The sequence below is a fragment of the Capra hircus genome, chromosome 3 (genome assembly GCF_001704415.2).
Source record: "Capra hircus breed San Clemente chromosome 3, ASM170441v1, whole genome shotgun sequence".
NCBI lineage: Eukaryota > Metazoa > Chordata > Mammalia > Artiodactyla > Bovidae > Capra > Capra hircus.
Genome location: NC_030810.1, coordinates 16,635,114 through 16,655,320, shown reverse-complemented (window position 1 = coordinate 16,655,320; position 20,207 = coordinate 16,635,114). Strand labels below are relative to the sequence as shown.

The 20,207-nt window shown below is 40.5% G+C and overlaps 1 protein-coding gene across 1 annotated transcript in view; it reads left to right on the top strand.

The window, feature by feature from the left end:
* The window catches only part of HIVEP3 (human immunodeficiency virus type I enhancer binding protein 3), a 515,954-nt gene that overhangs the window by 4,215 nt on the left and 491,532 nt on the right, over nt 1-20,207 (top strand). The gene's annotated exons all lie outside the window — the stretch shown is intronic.

Genomic DNA, 20,207 nt, shown 5'->3' with positions numbered 1-20,207 from the left:
ACATTTTTGGTTGTGGCAGCTGGGGACAGTGTATATGCTATGGGCATCCAGTGGGCAGAGACCGGGGAAGCTGCTGAACAGCTCACAATGCACAGGCTGGCCCGCCAAACAGGAAACGCTGAGATGCTCATAGGGTTGGGTTGAAAAACTCCACTTTAGATGATGAAAACAGTTTCTTATTAGGAGCAAATTGAGGTTAGAAGGAAGAGGAAGAAGAAAGTATAAAGTGTTCCTTGGCTCCTTGAAAGTGATAACAGCACCCTTGCTTCTGACTTGCAGGAGGGAGAAGCAGCTTAACAGACGCTCGTCTGCCACCCAGGAGCTATTTCAATAACTGGATTGCTCAACACGGTAGTTTGGAACAGGAAGTAGAGGCCCTTGGAGTGAGTTGAGGTTGTCAGGGTAATTTGTGGAGGCACAAGGGTTTATAGGCCAAGAAGGGAAGCTGGGTCTTGCCAGAATAATTCTGAAAAGTTCTAGGGAGTTTTTCAAAGGTGGTTTGTTGAGGACACTGAGTGTATGCCTCGAAGATACTATCTCTGTCCTGGGAGTGCAGGAACCCTGGAGGCTGTTGATCTGAGCACTTTCCAGATTCCTCTATGTCCAGACACAGAATGGAGAGGGTTGAGCACCTGATTTTGTTTTCAGCTGTAGCTGTGTTCTCCTGAAACCTTTGTTTCAAAACTTTTATAGTATGGAAAAATTGAAACATACCCAAAAATGGAAAAAAAAGAGTATAATAAGCTTCTATTTGCCCAATGCCCAACTTCAACGATTGCCAATTCCTGTCTATCTTGATCTATACTCCACCCATGTTAGACTACCTCGCACCCCCATCTTTTAAATCTAGAAAATAGCTTAAATAATTACTGATGGCCTGCCTATCAGGGGAGGCTTGACAGTGAAGGAGATAAGTGATTTTCCGGTGCTTGGTAGCCCCTGGAGGAAAGCTGATAATGGATGTGGATGATTATAGCAGCCATGAGGGCCTGAGGAATAGGAATAGGCCCAGGAAGATCTGGGATGGGGGAGGTCAGGTTTCCTTGGTGGGGAAGCACAGCTAATCAGAGACAAAACTCTTTTTAAACCTCATGGAGGGTGAAACCTATTTAGAGTTCCCTGCCAGGAGAAAGGTGTTTCTGATTTCTGTAGTCCAGGGTGCTCTCAGTTCCTGCATTGAGCTTCATTTACATGTTTCATTTTAGGATGACCCCTTTCCTGTTTCATGACCCTTTAGGTGTGCGTTGTGTGGCCCTCCAGCTTGCACCTGGCTCCTTTCTGGAAAGCGCACGGCAGGGTGGGCGAGAGAGGCATTCCTCCTGATGGCTTTGGGTACTCTCCCATAGCAGTCGCTCCCCTGAATTTGATGGTGGATGTTGGACAGTCCTGCTCCAGCCCCCTGGCAGCCCATACCAGCTGGAGTCAGCACTGCCCTTTACACCTGGCCTGCAGGGATTTTTTTCTCCTGGTTATGTCTCCTTGAGCTACAGGATTAAATTTTTAGGCCATTGGAGAATTGGCATGCATCTACTTGACTCAGTGTTGTGTTGTAATATGCATACAAAACCTGGCTTCAAAAGTTGAGAGAGTTCTTGAATAATCAGATAATTGATGTCTATGGATTTTAATTAGTGCTGGTTTCTACAAATGTATTCATTCTGGACCAAGTTCACCAGTATTTCCATTAGTGTGAAGACCTGGGCCCTTGCATGACTGTATTTCTTATCTGCATTTTATTTATTAAATGCATCTTTTCCCTCTACTTATCCCACAAAAGATTTAGGTGGTGTGAGCTTGTGAACATCCTGTATCACAACTGTAGATTTTCAGCTATCATGCCTTTCTATGGGAAGACTGGCTCCTACTCTATTAATAAAAGTTACCTATTCTGTGCCTCTATTATGTACCAGGCACTTTGCTTATAGTAATTTCATTCCTTAGAATGCTTCTAGGTGGGAATTAGTATTCTCAGGTTGCAGATGAGGAAACTGAATTTTAGAGAAGTTAAGGAAAGCTAGAAGGTAGCACTGGGTTTTAACCCAATTTGTTTGATTCCAAGGCTGTAATTCTTTCCACTAAGCCATGTCTCTCGTGGGTAAAAGTTGGGCATTTGTATCAGGACTGGCAGAGAAGATAGGGCAGGTGCTGTAAAAGGGGACCGAGAGTTCTGGTTACTTCAGCTAATGAAATCTTCACACTGAACCCCTTGGGAAACATTGCTCTTGAGTGTGATAAATTACCTGTGTCCTATTTTTGAGCTGACTGTATAAAACAGAATTGCTCACGAGTAGCCCTGAGCCAGATTTGATCAGCAGATGTGTTTTATTTGGTCTGCATGGTGTTTTGTTTTTCAAAAATTGGATTAGTTGTCATTTTTAAAGTGGGATATTTCATACTACAATTTCCAAATTTCCAAATTTCTTGGCTTCTCTTGAACCATCAGAAGATCTGGCAACTCTAGACCCACATTCCTCCTTGGCAGGAGTTAGTTCTAGTAGCTGCACTTCTTTGGATGTTGCAGAGACTCCTGAGTTTGCCATCTTTACCACCGTGCCCTCTTCACTCACTTATATTACTTGCAGGACTCTGAGGACACTTGTTGGAGGCACCCTTGTATCAGTAGAATTCACATACATTCTCTCTGCCATTGTCAGGGATGTGTTAGTGGAGGCTTGTTCTGCATCTGAGTTAAAGATTGCCAGCATGTTCCCCATTTTTAGAGAGTTTGGAGAAGGTGACTCTACTTGGCATGTGAATAGACATGTCTACCCGCACCCCCGCGACCCCTCATCTGTTCCTCAACAGTGGTTAATTGGATTCTGGGTGGGTTCTTGGACTAAGGCAGACCAGTCAGATATTTGGGATTTAGACACTGAGCTGAGGAACCTCAGGTGGGAAAGACTTGTAGACTCAGCTACAAGGATGTTGGAGGTGGCTGATGAGCAGAGAAGCTGGACGGCAAGTAGTGAGAGCCAGCGTGACAGCTGCGCAGTTTCTGCTCGCACTGCGCTTCTTGCAGCTGGGTTCCTTTGTAGCCATAGCGTTCATTCAGTGGCATTTATTGGGTGCTTATTATGGCTCCAGGTACCGTTTACATGCTTGTGATACATCAGTGAACAACAACAGACAGAGGCCCTGTTCTCATAGAGCTTATATTTTGGTTATAGAAAACAACTCCAAACAAAAAAGCAAGTAAGTATAAGAAAAATAAGGTGGTGATAAGTGCCAAGAAGAGAAATAAACTGGGTAAGGAGACGTGGAGTGGATGTGTGGGTAGTGATGTGTGAGAGCAGTTGTTCAAGGAAGACCTCCTGACAAAGTTATATTTGAGCAGAGATGTGAAAGAAGTGAAAAGGAGTGAACCATGAGGGAACTAAGGTTGTAGCAATTTAGCAAGTGCAAAGGTCCTGAGGTGGGTATATGCTTGACCTGTTTGGAGAGCAGCAAGGAGGATATTGTGGCTGGAATGCAACAATAATGGGAGAGGAGAGAAGGGAGAGAGGGGATTAGGGCTTCACAGCTATGTTAAATACTTTGAATTTTATTCTTGTGAGATAGGAAGCCATTGGAAGATTTTGAGGATAGGTGGCATGATTTGGCTTATGTCTTAAAAAATGTAAATGTTGCTATTTATAGTGGCCAAGACATGGAAGCAATCTAAATGTCTGGCAGATGAAAGGATAAAGAAGATTTGGTATATAAATATACAGTGGAATATTAGTCATAAAAAAGAATGAAATAATGCCATTTGCAGCAACATGGATGGACCTAGAGATTATCATCCTAAATGAATGAAGTCAGACAGAGAAAGATGAATACCATATGATATCTCTTGTATGTGGAGTTTAAAAATAATATGCATGAATTTATTTATAAAACATAAACAGACTCATAAACATAGAAAATAAACAGGATTACTAAAGGGAAACGGAGCGAGGGGAGGGATGAATTAGGAGCTTGGGATTAGCAGATGCAAACTGCTGTATAGAAAATAGGTAAGCAAGGGCTGCATACACAGGCAACTCAATTCAATATTGTATAATAAGCTACAATGAGAAAGAATCTGAAATAGGGCATGTATGTATTCTCAGTATAACCGAATCACTCTGATGGATACCTGAAACTAACGCAACATTGTGAATCAACTCTACTTCAATTAAAAACTTTAGAAATGTAAATACCTTATGGAAAATAGACTACAAAGCACCTAAGGTATCTTTAGGACAGCTAGTTAGGAGGCTATGCAATAAACCAGATAAAATACAAGGGTGACTTGGACTACGGTAGAGATAGAGGAGGTCAAAGTGAACAAGTTATGAGTATATCTCAAAGACTGAGTTGAGAGGACTCAATGATGTATTTTTTTGTACTGCATATGAGATACAGGAATCAAGATGATTCCGACCTTTGAGGATAAACATTATTTCAGTAGTTAGCATTTTCCCCTCTCTCCCTTGAAAACATTCAAAAATAACAAGAAAGGTGAAAAAGTAATAATGAAAATCTTGCAATCTCCATTTCCAGCTCAACTAGGAGAGAAATTTAATCTATAGACTTCAAAATGTGTGTAAGGACTGTCCCAAATAGATGAGATCGGGGGAAGCCAGGTGGGAAGAAGTGAAGGGAGGCAGTACAGAGAGAGAGAGAGAGAGAGAGGAGCAACAAAGATCAGATCTTAATAAGTACCATAAACATCACATTCTTTAAGGTGAAAAGTGTACCATGATGTGTAAAAGCTATATCCCTTGCTTGCAGTAATTTTTGTGGAAACTGGATGTATAGCTGGTAGAAGCAGTCTCCTGACAGTTTGATTCAAAGAGGAAAAAGAATGATTGTTAAATAATCACATAGGAAAGTAGCCATATCTATTCTGTCTCTATGGTAGCAAGGAGGAAGAGAGCCTTTGGGGTGTGAAAACAGGTAATTTGAAAGGGTATCCTAGTCGTCCTCCTCTCTCCTGCCAAGAGGCTGCTGCTGCTGCTAAGTCGTTTCAGTCGTGTCCGACTCTGTGCGACCCCATAGACAGCAGCCCACCAGGCTCCCCGTCCCTGGGATTCTCCAGGCAAGAATACTAGAGTGGGTTGCCATTTCCTTCTCCAATGCATGAAAGTGAAAAGTGAAAGTGAAGTCGCTCAGTCGTGTCCGACTGTTGGCGACCCCATGGACTGCAGCCCACCAGGCTCCTCCATCCATGGGATTTTCCAGGCAAGAGTACTGGAGTGGGGTGCCATTGCCTTCTCCGCCTGCCAAGAGGAACCTCATGCAAATACTGTAGCTGTTAAGGAAAACGAATTCAGTGATCATGAAAAAAGGAAATGGTAGACATTTGTTTCTGATAATGATAGGTAAGTTTATTTGGACCGCGGTTCCCTTTGAAAAAATCTTAAAATGTTGGAGGTATTTTTTAAAATTTAAAATTGAGACAAAAACTCTAAAGAGCTGAGAAGAGAAAAAAGAACTGTCAGGCCAAAATCTGTTATCAGGTGAAATCATAGAGAGAGATGTACAAATCACTAGAGCACTTAAGTAGCTTTTATCCTGAGAAGATTTGTTGATCCTAATAAGTATGGGCTTTGGTTTTGGCAGCCTTGAAGACAAGGAATTTAGTCAAAGTTCAGGGGTTACTCAAGGTGGATAGTCTCATAGGAGACTGTCTCCAAACAAAGCTGGGACTCTTCAGGGTAGAGGTGAACCAGAAGTAAAACCATGTCTCCCTATCCTAAGTGGCAACAGGGAAGGCACTCAGGTACTGAGAAGAGTGAGAGAAAAAAGAAAGGGTAGGTTGCAGCCACTGGCTGGCCTTTGTACAGATTTTGAGGATGGTTTTATATCACCTTGATTCAGAGAACTTCAAACCATGAATTAGCTTTAAGATACTTCCAGGTTGCTAGTGCTCCCTTCCCCTACCCTCCCCTAACCTGGCAGAAGATGAATCTTCTCTAAAGGAAGTAATCTTTCTAGTTTTCCAGGGCCAGTGAGCAGTAACAGTCAGAAACAAAACATGATGAGTGAACAAAAAGACTCCTACGTTTTTTTATGTATTGAATTATCAGGGACGAATAAATAACTATGCTTATTATGTCCGTAATAATTAAAGCAAACTTATAAATGTCTTCAGAGAATGACTAGCAGTTAAAAGTTACTTAACAGGTTAGGAAAAGACCAAATTGAACTTCTAGAAATAGAAATACAAAACTGAAATCTAAAAACCAAATGGATTACCATTAGACAACATGTTAGATCAAAGCAAAGAGAGATAGTGAATTGGATGCTATATTATAAGAAATTACCCAAAATGCTGCATAGTGAGACAAAAAGACAGAAAATATGGAAGAGACGTTAAAAGACATCTAGAGGATAGATAAACTATACTGCGATACAATTGAAAAAGAGACATGGAGGATAAAGCGAGGAGTTCTAATGTACTCTTAATTGAGGTTCCAAAAGGCAATGGTGAATGGATCAGAAGCAACTATTTGAGGAGATAATGACTGCTGTTTTTCCAGAATTAATAAAATATATCAAGCCAAAAGTTCACAAGAAGAGCACTAAAGGCAAAGGGAAAATTCTAAAAATATCCAGAGAAAAAGACAACTTGCCTTGAAGACAGTGATTTGCACACTTCCCAACAATGAAAGAAAGAAAGCAGTGGAATGTTTTCTGTAATGAAGAAGCTGATAACCTAGGATTCTATGCACAGAGAAACTATCTTTCAAGAAGATGACAATATGAAGACATTTCTATGTAAAGAAAATGTAGTTTACTACCACTTTATGAGTTTGCCTGCCACAAATTTCACTGATGTTTTTTCCTTTAGGCAGAATGAAAGTGATTCCAGTGGTAAAAGATGAGAGATAGTAAAGAGGTAAATATGTAGGTAAACATAAGAAAAATGAAATGTAAAATAGAATTTAATATCTTATGCTTTAAAACATGGAAAATTGAATATAAGACAACAATGGCATATAAGTTAAGAAAGCATTCTAAGGCCTTGGTATTTCCTTTAAGGAAAGTAAAGATTAATAATTATTCTTAGACTGACAAGTGAACAATGTATGTTGCGTTTTATAGAATAACCAGGGAAAGAATAGAAACAGAGTGTATGATATCCTAGCTAGTTGAGAAAGACTTACCTATAGCTTAAAACTACACAAAGAATGAAAGGGAAAGAATGGTAAAATGTATACTGTCAAACAATAAGCTCAATATCAGGTGAACCAGATATTATGGTTAAAAACATCACTAGGGATAAAAAGTTATTTTTACCAGGAAAAATATCAGTTTGAAATATTAAATATATGCTAATAGCAAAGCACAATATATAATGAAAAGGATGACAGAACTATAAGAAGCAATAGAAATATCTGCAATCATAACTAAAACATTTTGAAGAAGAACTAGGTCAGAGGACTTGCTCTATGGATATCAAGTCTTATTATAAAGCTGTAGTAATATCGAAAGAGTGGAACTGATTCAAAGATAGCTTATCAATTAGCACAAAATAGGGTGCCCAGAAACAAAACTGTGCATTTATGGAATTTTTATGTATTGCATAGTATTGCCTTACAGGTTAGCATTGAATTTTCTGATAAATGGTATTTGACCCATGGATATACACATGGAGAAACACAGTCTGACTATCACATGTTTTTACAATATGTAAAAATAAATTTCAAGGAGATTTAAAAAAATTAAACATGAAAGGAAAAACTATAAACATTTTGATAAACAAGAGAATGCCTTTATAATCTCTGCATGGGAGGGACTTCTTAAATAAGATGCAGAGTGTTAAATTTAAGAAAGGATTAAGAAAATTGATTAGGTTAAAAGGAAAAATTTATTTTAATTAAAACTGTTATGAAAAGAATGTAATAATTAATTACAGTACTGGAAAAGAAAGTTTTGAGCTTTATGAGGACAGGCACCATGTCTATATTATTCATCACTATACTCCAGCACCTTGCACGGTATCTAAAACCAAGACCTCAGCACCTAGGGTGCTGTGTACTAAGTTCAGTTCAGTTCAGTCGCTCAGCTGTGCCCGACTCTTTGCTACCCCATGAATCGCAGCACACCAGGCCTCCCTGTCCATCACCAACTCCTGGAGTTCACTCAGACTCACGTCCATCGAGTCGGTGATGCCATCCAGCCATCTCATCCTCTGTCGTCCCCTTCTCCTCCTGCCCCCAATCCCTTCCAGCATCAGAGTCTTTTCCAATGAGTCAACTCTTCGCATGAGGTGGCCAAAGTACTGGAGTTTCAGCTTTAGCATCATTCCTTCCAAAGAAATCCCAGGGCTGATCTCCTTCAGAATGGACTGGTTGGATCTCCTTGCAGTCCAAGCGACTCTCAAGAGTCTTCTCCAACACCACAGTTCACTAAGTACCTACAACCATTCCCAAATGAAGAGGTTCACCTGCAGAGCAGAATCCACTTCATAAACCACATGCATTGTTTATTACTTTTCTTCTACTGCTCTTCATTCTTTTGAGAGGGAAGAGGAGAAAAAATTGGGGTGATAGCTTAACCAGCCCATGGTTTAAAAATATTCAGTATAGAAACTGTGTTTAGGGTTGGGTAGATTGCTGAGAAGCTTATATAGAAATATGAAAATGAGGATTTCCTCCTGGATGAATTCATAGTCTAGTTGGGAGACTGACAAATAGGAAAAGGTACTTGACAAATCTGGATCATTAAAAAAATGTTTTTTATGCTATTAAGTGCATAGGAAGATAAAGATAACAATTCCAGATGCGGTAATTGAGAAAGATATCATGGAGAGGGGAGATTTGATCTGTGTATTGACAGAGGGTCAACTTAGGGTTAGGAAGAGAGAAAAGGAGAAGGTATTCTAAGGGAGGGATGAGGATGAAGCATGCTTGTAGGCAAGAAAAACTTAAGGTGCTTTGGGGAAGCAGACCCCTATGACAAGATTGGAAGGAGACAGATTAGCAGTATAGATTCTTTCAGAATAAATATGAGGGAATAGCTGGAAAAAATTTTTTTTAAAGAACCATAATGATGTTAACTTAAAAGCTTTGCTAGTTATTAAAAGTGTATCCATAGGTAAAGTAAGTAAACCCCTTTGGTGTTAGCAGACGAATTGTAATTGTGGTGGACATCTGTGGACTCTGCGCCCAGCAGAATTCACTCTTTTCCTGCTCATGGGACTCCAGCTCTGTAATTATTACATGAAACTGAGGACGAGGCCCCCATGGGGAAGAGCATAGCAGACATTATTGGCGCCACACTTGGTTTTGCTTTCACTGCTGATATAAATTTGAGTTGGGTTGTCTGTTATTTGGAATTAAGAAGAATGAAAACTGTAACAGGAACAGACAAAAAGATCAGGAGAACAGCGTGGAGAATTCAGAAACAGGCTCAGAATACACATGAGAATTTCACCCTACTGCTTGCTCCTCCATCTTCTTTGTTATAGATCCTCTCTTCCCGGTTTCTGAAGTTGGAGTATCCCAGAGTGAAATGTTAAAAGTTTTCTCCCTGGGATATCTGCTATCACCACTTTTATTTAATTTTGCATTGGAAGTCCTAGCTATTGCAGCATGGGTGGAGAAAGAAATAAGAGGCATTGAAAAGTAAGAAATAAAACTGTGATAATTAGGAGTAACATGACTGTGTATTTAGAAAAACCAAAGGTAAACTCTTAGAATTTATAAGAAAATTTAGCAGGCTTCTGAATATGAGGTCAATATATAAAAATCAATTGTACTCTATGTTTTAGTAACAAAAATAGAAAATGAAAATTAAAAAATGATACCGCTTATCCCCCCACACACATCACATTTATAGGAATAAACGTAATAATAATATATAAGATCTCTACACTGAATACAAGAAGACATACTGAGAGAAATGAGACTTAAAGAAATGTAGAGATATACCATGTTCATAGAATGGGTGACTCAATGTTGTAAAGATGTCAGTTTCCTTCAAATCATTCTATAAATTACATGCACCATTCAAAATTCCAGTAGACTTTTAAAATGGGCATTGGCAAACTGATTATAAAATTTGTGTGGAAAGGAAAGGGGCCAAAACAAACATGAAGGAAAAGAACAAAATTAAGAGAACTGTCAGATATGTAGACTAATTATAAAGCTATAGTAATTAAGACTGTGATGTATATACCAGAATAGACAAATGGCACAGTGGAACATGGTAGAGGGTTCAGGAAGAAATTCTCATGGGCTCACTGATTTACAACAAAGGTGATGCCGAAATGTAGTAGAGAAAGGATATGTTTTCAATAAATTGGTGCTGGTTCAAATTTAATTGCCATGTAGGAAAAATGGAATCTTGGTCCCCTTCTTCAAACCATTCATAGAATTCAATTCCAGATGCATTGTGGATCTAAATATGGTAGTGAGATAATAAAGCTTTTAGAAGAAAAAGTAAAAGAATGTCTGCAACCTCAGAATGGGCAAATACCTCCTGAGTAAGACACCAAAGCACTAACCAAAAAGGAAAATATTGATAAACTAGATTAGAGTGAAATTAAGAACTCATCATCAAAAGACATCATGAAGAGAATGACAAAACAAGCCACAGAGTAGCTGCTGCTGCTGCTGCTGCTAAGTCGCTTCAGTCATGTCCGACTCTGTGCGACCCCATAGACGGCAGCCCACCAGGCTCCCCCGTCCCTGGGATTCTCCAGGCAAGAACTCTTGTGGGTTGCCATTTCCTTCTCCAGTGCATGAAAGTGAAAAGTGAAAGTGAAGTTGCTCAGTTGTGTCCAACTCTCAGCGACCCCCTGGAGCCTACCAGGCTCCTCTGACCGTGGGATTTTCCAGACAAGAGTACTGGAGTGGGTTTCCATTGCCTTCTCCAACAGAGTAGAAGATACTGCAAAGAACTACAAATCAATAAGAGAAAGGCAAGTAATACAGACTAAATAGAAAAATGGACAAAAAACTTTACATAGCAGATGTTCAAATGGTTAATAAAAAGTACCCAACATCACTAATTCTCAAGGAAATATAAATTAAAGCTACAATAAGTATATCTTGGTAGCCACCAACGTGGCTAAAATTAAAAAGTCAGGCAATTCCAAGTGTTGAAAAGAATGTGGAACAATTGGAATCGCATATATTGTTGGTGCCTTTTCATACTGTTCATGGGGTTCTCGTGGCAACAATACTGGAGTGGTTTGCTATTCCTTTCTCCACTCTAATGGCAGAAAGTGAAGAGGAACTAAAGAGCCTCTTGATGAGGGTGAAAGAGGAGAGTGAAAAGCTGGCTTAAAACTCAACATTCCAAAAAGTAAGACCATGGCAGCCTGTCCCATCACTTCATGGCAAAAAGAAGGGGGAAAAGTGGAAGCAGTGACAGACTTTTTCTTGGGCTCCAAAATCACTGCAGATGGTGACTGCAGCCATGAAATTAAAAGATGTTTGCTCCTTGGAAGGAAAACTATGACAAACCTAGACAGTGTATTAAAAAGCAAAGACATCATTTTGCTGACCAAGGTCCATATAATCAAAGCTATGGTTTTTCCAGTAGTCATGTACAGATGTGAGAGTTGGACCATGAAGAAGACCGAGTGCCGAAGAATTGATGCTTTCGAACTGTGGTGCTGGAGAAGGCTCTTGAGAAAGCCCTGGACAGCTAGGAGATCAAAGCAGTCAATCCTAAAGGAAATCAACCCTGAATATTCATTGGGAGGACTGATGCTGAAGCTCAAATATTTTGGCCACCTGATGCAATGAGCCAACTCACTGGAAAAGACTCGGATGCTGGGGAAGATTGAAGGTGAATAGCAAAGAGTATGGCAGAGAATGAGATAGTTAGATAGCATCACTGACTCAATGGACATGAATTTGAGCAAGCTCCAGGAGATAGCAAAGGACAGGAAGCCTAGCGTGCTGTAGTCCATGGGGTCACAAAGAGTCAGACACAACTTAGTGACCAAACAACAAGAACATTACTGGTAGGAGTGAAAACTGATACAACTACTTTGCAAAACTTTTGGTAGTATATACTACCAAAGGCTGAACACTGTGCTGCTGGTGCTGCTAAGTCGCTTCAGTTGTGTCCGGCTCTGTGCGACCCCATAGGCGGCAGCCCACCAGGCTCCTCCGTCCATGGGATTTTCCAGGCAAGAGTAATGGAGTGGGGTGCCATTGCCTTCTCCGTGAACATTCTATACCCTACCCTAAATTTCATTCCTAGTTCTGTACCCAACAAAAATGTATGTATATATATATATATATATATGATTACCAAAAACATGTGTAAGAATGTTCATAGCACTCATATTATTCACGATAGCTTCAAACTAGAAGCAAGTCAAACTGTAGAAAGGGTAAATAAATAGTAGTATATTCATACTCTAGCAGTATGTGTATAAATAAGAATAAGTAATCTAAGCTACATGCAGAAACTCAAAGAAGCCAGACACCAAAACAGGCAGAACTAATATCTGGGGTATATAAACCAGGATAGTGGTTACCCAGAGGTGATAATGACTGGAAGGAGAAAGGAGGGATCTTCTGAGGTGTGGATTGTGTTTCGTCTCTTGAACTGGATGGTGTGGTACACGGGGGAGTTTACTTGTGAAAATTCATCAACCTGTACGTTTATGCGTTGCACACGTCTCTGTATGTATCTTGTATTGCATTAAAATTTTTACTGAAAGCAACCTGCATCTTTGCTTCATTTCTTAAACTGAAGGAAATTGTAGCTAGATGCAATATTTAAATATAAAACAAAAGTTACACAATTAAAAATAGATGAACATTTTTACAATCTTAGAACCGTAAATTGGGCTACATACAATTAAAGTTTTCTTTGTAAAGCAAAATTAAAATTGTAATAATACCAAAAGCAAGTGTCAGCCTGATAAAAGCATTTGTAAAATAATAATATGTGTTGCCAATCATATTAAATATTAAAAGATCGATAATAGCAAGTATTGCTGACATTTGGCTAAAAGGTACTCTCCTATTGGAACTGTCTATTTCTGTAGCATTTTTCGAGGAGTTTGACAACATCCTTTAACATTTATTTATTTATTTATTTGTTCCTTTAACATTTAAAATGTGCTTTCTATTTGACCTAACAATTCATTTCTAGGAATTTTATCTTAGGAAATATTTTCATAACTGCATGGAATTATATATATATATATATTTATCCATATGTACACACATATATACATATAAAAATATTCTCTAAAGCATTTTTTGTAATAGTTAAACCCGGAAATGTTTTAAATGTCTATCAATGGGCACCAGTTAAATAAGATACATCCCATGTAATAAAACATATTATGTCTGGTAGAAAAACTGAGGTTGGTCTCTATCAACTGAAGAAATCAGATGACTGGGGGAATTGATTGTGAAATGGAAAGAGTAAGTTGGTGACCATTTGTACAGTATATTCCTGTTTCAATAAACATCTATTTCATTGGAAAAGTCTGGGAAAATCTACACCAAACTATTAACTATGATGATGAGATTTGGGGAAATTTCACTTCCTAAGGTATCTGTTTGAGTTTTTTAATAGTGATGAGCATAATATTTCTGTAAGCAGTAAACAATGTAAATAAAAATCACAGAAGAGCAAAATAATTATCTATACAGAATGACCCCATAAAAGTAAAAATATTTAAGTACATGTATTCAAATTGGTAGATAATGTACTAAAATGTTGTACAACATTGGCTATTTCTTGGGAATGAGATTACTAATTATTTTCATATTTCTTTGTATTTTCCAAATCCCCTAGAGTAAGTGTGTGTTGATTTAATAATCAAAAGATACTAATTAGGGCCCTCAAATTCTGTCTGTATTTTACCAGCTTTACAATAATGATCAAACTCCTTGTGAAGGCATTTCTTTTCATCTTTCCTGCCTGTCTTTGCATCTTTATCTGCCACTCATCTTCCACATGCATCCCGCTTTTCATTTTTCTACAGAACACAGATTCTTTCTCTTTGGAAATAATGTAAAGAAAATAAAGCATACAGAGAAAAAGCATGGAAGTTCCCTTCCCAATTCCACTGCCCTCCCAAATGTTTTTCTGTAGCTTCACTCACGTATGTATGTCCATGTACAAATACAGTCTTTTTTTAAAGCATAAAGGAGATACTTGCCCCCTACTTCTTAACCATGTTCTGTTGCTTGCTGTTCCTTGAACTGTTCCTGCTGTTTCACCCCTGCATGACTAGCCGAAAGCCCCCTTTGCCCTTTCCTCTAGTTGCTGTGCAAACAGCAATTACAACACCTAATTATTTTGATGCTTTCACTAAGAACTTTGAATGGGAGGGTTCAAAAGGGACAAAGCATGAAAGGAAAGCAGACAGAGCCCTAGCCTTGTGGACAGCTGAAGGACGATGGGGAAGGTGGCAGGATACCATTGCAAGCTATTCACCGAGGTTTTTGCTCCTCTGGTTCCTCTTAGTCAAGACGCATCCCCCTGCCTGGGCGGCTAGGGCATTTCACATTCATTGCCTCAGGGGACAAGTGACATAGTGGAATTTAGAAATCAGTGCCTGACTCTTGCTTTTCCAAAGCCTGGTCCTCTTGGGGGCACCAAAGAACTCAGCACATAGACAACAGATTTTGAAGGATGCCTGATGAGTAAGAGAAGTGCTCCTCAGACATCCCCCCTCCTAGTGGGCTCATTATGCCCTTGGTGAGGGGTGGGGATGGTGGAGAGCAAGGAGTAGAGGACGATGTTTATGGCCCTTGAGGAGGCAGGCTGTGCCCTGCGTCTGGGATGAGTCGTAAAGGACAGTGAGTACCAGATGCTCACAAGCCTGGGAAACCAGAGTACAGTGGAAACCCGTGCCCCTGTGTTTAGGCAAAGTCTGGAGAGGAGGTATGACTCCATTTCCCATCACCAATATGGCCCTGGAGGATTCAAGTAGAAATGGCTTCCAGTCTTAGGGAGGCAGAGGAGCCCCCAGCACTTCCCAGGGCCCTTGCTCAGCACAGGGGAAAGTGCTTCTAAAGGGGCATGGAAGGCTTGGAGGTTGGCTTAGTGGCAGAGAAAGCCCTGTGGTTAGGAGAGAAGGACCAGTGAGGACCCAGAGAGGACCAGTGATCCTACCCTCTGTAGGCAGATGGGAGTTGGGGATAAGTTGTAGGACCAGGTGCCTCTCTGCCTCTGGCATCTTGGCATGCAGTAAGGAAGGCCATGGAATTTGGACATTACTCTAGGAAGATGGGGTTGGGCAGAGACTTTGAATTGCGTACAATTACCAAATGGAGAATTTCAAAGTATATCAGATTATTAGAGAACAGTAAAGTTGCATTCCTTACATACCTGAGTCTGAGAACAGAGAATTATCTCTGTTATAAATAGAAGAGGTTCAGTTTTATTTCTTTGCTTTCATTTTGGTACTGTTGGGTTTTGATGTAACTGGCTATGATCCCAGGGATTTCCTTAAGTATGGCCTGTGGAGGCTGTCTCACTTTTTGTCCTGATTTGCTGATTTTAGTGGGGGGAGCTGCCATGGACCTTCGGAGGCCGACACTGATTTGACAGTCACAGATGTCTTTTCTGTCACATCTGTACACGAGCAAAGCAGGGAAAGATGAAATCAGTGGAACGGGACTTTTTAGGGCAAGAGTATAAAGGAACCCAGCTTGGAACATACTCAAAGCACTTGCTGAATAATCCAAGAGATGCAAATGAAAACCAACAAGGAATCATTTCTTAACTTACAGAATGTGAAGGGCAGTGCTTGTCATGGACTTAACATTAATTCAAGGGTTGGTTGAGTAATTTTCAGGCTTACACTCAGCACTAATTCATAGAATTTAATTTTGGAACCTGGCAACTTCAGCATCGTCAGTGCCCAGAATCTTCACTCAAGTAGATGTCACAAGACAACGAGCTAATGGAAAGAAGACAGACTAGCACCACTGGACACACGGTAGAGGGGATTGTCCCTCACCCCACCCTGTAACTTGTGGGATCTTAGTTCCTCAACCAGGGATTGAACCCACGGCCTTAGCAGGCAGTGAAAGCTTAGAGTCCTGACCACTGGACTTCTAGGGAAATCCCAAGGAAGTTGTTTCTTTGTAGCAGTTCTGGGGACTCTCCGAAGCTCACGCCGAGGATGTTTCTGCTTGGCTCAGCTGTATCTGTGCTTTGCTGTCCCACTACCATTTCAGACTTTGCTGACCTTTGCCACAAAGTCTAATCTACTCAACCCTTCTTCCCGTGCCCTTTCTGCCTTCTTGCGTATGCTTTGCACACTCTGCTGACTTCTTTGCTTTGTGCTGGGCTTTGCTTTTTCTTCTCCTCCCTGAACTCTTACCCCATTTGCCTCTGGCCCCTCTGTCCCCTGGTCGGTGCCATTCTTTCCCTGTGATGTACTCATCCTTGCTCAAGAGCAGCTCCATTGTTAATTTTGTGGCTGGCCTTTTTCTCTTCACCTCACAGACTCTTCCCCCAGCTGGGGAGGAACATGTATCTGCTCTTCAGGAAATGCTGTCCTTTGGTGGAAAAGGACTGGCTTCCTGGCAGTACCAGCGTGAAGCTCCTTCTCCCCTGGAAACAAACAAAACCCCTTTATCTGTGGAACTTCCTATTTCCTCCACTGAAAGCTGTGCTTTTCAAACATGGGGCATTGAGCCAGGGGCACATGGAATCGTAGGATAAACTGGGCACATCTTCCTGGCTGTCACTTGAAACTTTGAGAGAAAATAGTTTTTGCATTTTTCTTCCTCATAAAAACGATTGCCACATATGAGTTGAAGAATATTCTGGAGGGCAACATAAAATTCCAATGGCATTTAAAGATTAAACTGAAGATACAAAAATTTTTTGCTTGAGTAAGCTGCTTTGGGTTATGTCTTCAAGATTCTTGGGGTGTCTTTCTATTCCTCTGCTGTTAGGAAGCACTTCTATGAAGAATTTTGAGCAGCACATAAGGCAGTCCCTGGAAGTAGCGGGTTGTTATGGGTTTGACCCAGTGAATCTGGCACCTAGGCCTGATTTACTGAAGTTGGGGAAAGTTTTGAGATATTAATAGAGATTTCTTTTCTTCCCACCCCTTAAAGTTTTCCTATGTCCTGCTTATTCTGTTATTAATTTATTGTTTGGGGAGCACTTGGATTGTTGTGGGGCTTCCCTGGTAGCTCAGCTGGTAAAGAATCCACCTGCAATGCAGAAGACCCCAATTTGATTCCTGGGTTGGAAAGATCCCCTGGAGAAGGGATAGGCTAACCACTCCAGTATTCTTGGGCTTCCCTGGTGGCTCAGCTGGTAAAGAATCTGCCTGCAACATGGGAAACCTTGGTTCGATCCCTGGGTTGGGAAGATCCCTTGGAGGAGGGAACGGCTACCCACTCCAGTATTCTGGCCTGGAGAATTCCATGGACTGTATAGTACATGGAGTCTCAAAGAGTCAGACATGACTGAGTGACTTTAACTTTGGATTGTTATAGCAGGAATGTAAGGATAAAGAGACAATCAGAGATCCTATTGAGATTTATAAATAAATAAATGTAAATTCTGATTTGTAAGAGTTGGCATTTCAGCATCAAAAGCAAATCTTTGAGGGAATCATGGTGTTATGGTTTAAATTATATCCCTCCAAAATTCATATGTCTTAACCCCTAGTACCTGAGAATATGACCTTATTTGGAAATAGAATATTTATAAAAGTATTCAAGTTAAAATGAGATCTTTAGGATTGGCTCTAACCCAGTAAGCCTGGTGTCTTTATAGAAGGGGAAATTTGGATACAGAGATGCTCATAGAAGGAAGGTGATGTGAAGGGACATAGAGATATGGCCATGTATAAGCCAAAGATAGAGGCTAAAACAAATCTCTTCCTAATTCCTCAGAAGGAACCCCCTCACTGACACCTTAATCTTGAACTTTAGCTTCCAGAACTGTACAGTTAAGTCGCTCAGTCATGTCTGATTCTTTGCGACCCCATGGACTGCAGCACACCAGGCTTCCCTGTCCATCACCAACTCTCTGAACTTGCTCAAACTCATGTCCATCGAGTCGGTGATGCCATCCAACCATCTCATCCCCTGCCATCCCCTTCTCCTCCTGCCCTCAATCTTTCTCAGCATTAGGGTCTTTCCCAATGAGTCAGTTCTTTGCATCAGGTGGCCAAAGTATTGGAACTTCAGCTTCAGCATCAGTCCTTCCAATGAATATTCAGGACTGATTTCCGTTAGGATTGACTGGTTTGATCTTGCAGTCCAAGAGACTCTCAAGAGTCTTCTCCAACACCGCAGTTCAAAAGCATCAATTATTTGGCTCTCAGTTTTCTTTACAGTCCAACTCTCACATCCATACATGACTACTGGGAAAACCATAGCTTTGACTAGACAGACCTTTGTCAGCAAAGTAATGTCTCTGCTTTTTAATATGCTGTCTAGGTTGGTCATAGCTTTTCTTCCAAGGAGCAAGCATCTTTTAATTTCATGGCTGCAGTCACCATCTGCAGTGATTTTGGAACCCCCCAAAAGTCTCTCACCGTTTCCATTGTTTCCCCATCTATTTGCCATGAAGTGATGGGACCACATGCCATGATCTTCGTTTTCTGAATGTTGAGCTTTAAGCCAATTTTTTCACTCTCCTCTTTCACTTTCATCAAGAGGCTTTTTAGTTCCTCTTCACTTTCTTCCATAAGGGTGGTGTCATCTGTATATCTGAGGTTATTGATAATTCTCCCAGCAATCTTGATTCCAGCTTGTGCTTTATCCAGCCCGGCATTTCACATGATGTACTCTGCATATAATTTAAATAAGCAGGGTGACAATATACAGCCTTGACGTACTCCTTTCCCAATCTGGAACCAGTCTGTTGTTCCATGTCTGGTTCTAACTGTTGCTTCTTAACCTGCATACAGATTTCTCAGGAGGTAGGTGAGATGGTCTGGTATTCCCACCTCTTGAAGAATTTTCCACAGTTTGTTGTGATCCACACAGTCAAAGCCTTTGGTGTAGTCAATAAAGCAGAAGTGGATATTTTTCTGGAATTCTCTTGCCTTTTCTATGAACTGTAAACTACAGTTTTTCTGGAACTGTTGGCAATAACTTTCTGTTGTTTAAGACAGTTTATGGGAGCCCTCGCAATGTAAGACACACGATGTAATAGTTATACTAGAAGCAACAGATTGGAAATTTCATGTTTCATCGAAGTCAAGATGTCATCAGTTGGAGGAGGTGTGATAGAGCTTATCTTGCCATGGGTTCAGGGAAGGAGGTCCAGTGTCCTACCTTGATGCAGTAAGGCTGAGCCTTGAAGGTGGCTTGAGGTGAATCCAAGAGCAAGACTGTTACTACTCTACGTCCCATTCTGGCTGTTTCCTGGGTAAAAGCCCGGTAGAGAAGTTCTTTGTATCATCATGGTACAGGACCAGCAAGTTACAAAACATCAGGGTGGGATGTTTAAGTCTGATATGAGAGTGTAGCTCACAATAGCATCCAAAACTCCTGGTCTTCGAGGTAGTTTTGAAGTAGCAAACAGAGCTGTGGACTAAGAGATGGAGTATGAGTGAGCCTGTGAGCCTGTGAACCTGAAAATTGTGATTGAGATTAAAAGAGTGCTGATAAGCCCTCTGGACTTGATGCTTAGAGGCTAACATGAGGACCAGACATTAGTGAAGGATTTGGTGAGGAGAGAGACCAGTACCCAAAGATCAGGTGGAAGAAGGTAAGTGTGATGGAGGCCAGAGCAAGCACCATGTTCCCAAATGCTTGAGCCATGCTGGGCAGAACCCTGGCAAGAAGGATGATTATGGTGTGATATTTTGAATTGACAAGTTATAGCTTGAAATGCTTACTTTTACCCAGAAGTGACTGGGTTTACCTGGAAATAACCTAGATTAAATCTCTGACTTTGGAGGGAACTAGGAGAGAGGTATCTCAAGATAAATTAATTCTGATTAAAATTTATTTGAGAAAGACATATTTGGTTTCATGCATTTTAATTTAGATTAAAATTTTTTTACACAGAGCATTAATTTTGCTTCTAACCTGTTACCTCCCACATTATATAAGTTTCACTTGCACCAAAAACACTCAGTTATTTGTCTCCTCCATTTCCTCTTGGTTTCCTAATCTGTTTTGGATTACAGGCCACTGAGAATGTGATGAAAACTGAGTGCTTTCCTGAGAAAAATGCACATACGCATGTACATATCAAATTTGGCATACAATTTCAGGGACTTCCCAGATACTCTGAAATCTCTCACGTTGTCAAAAATGGGA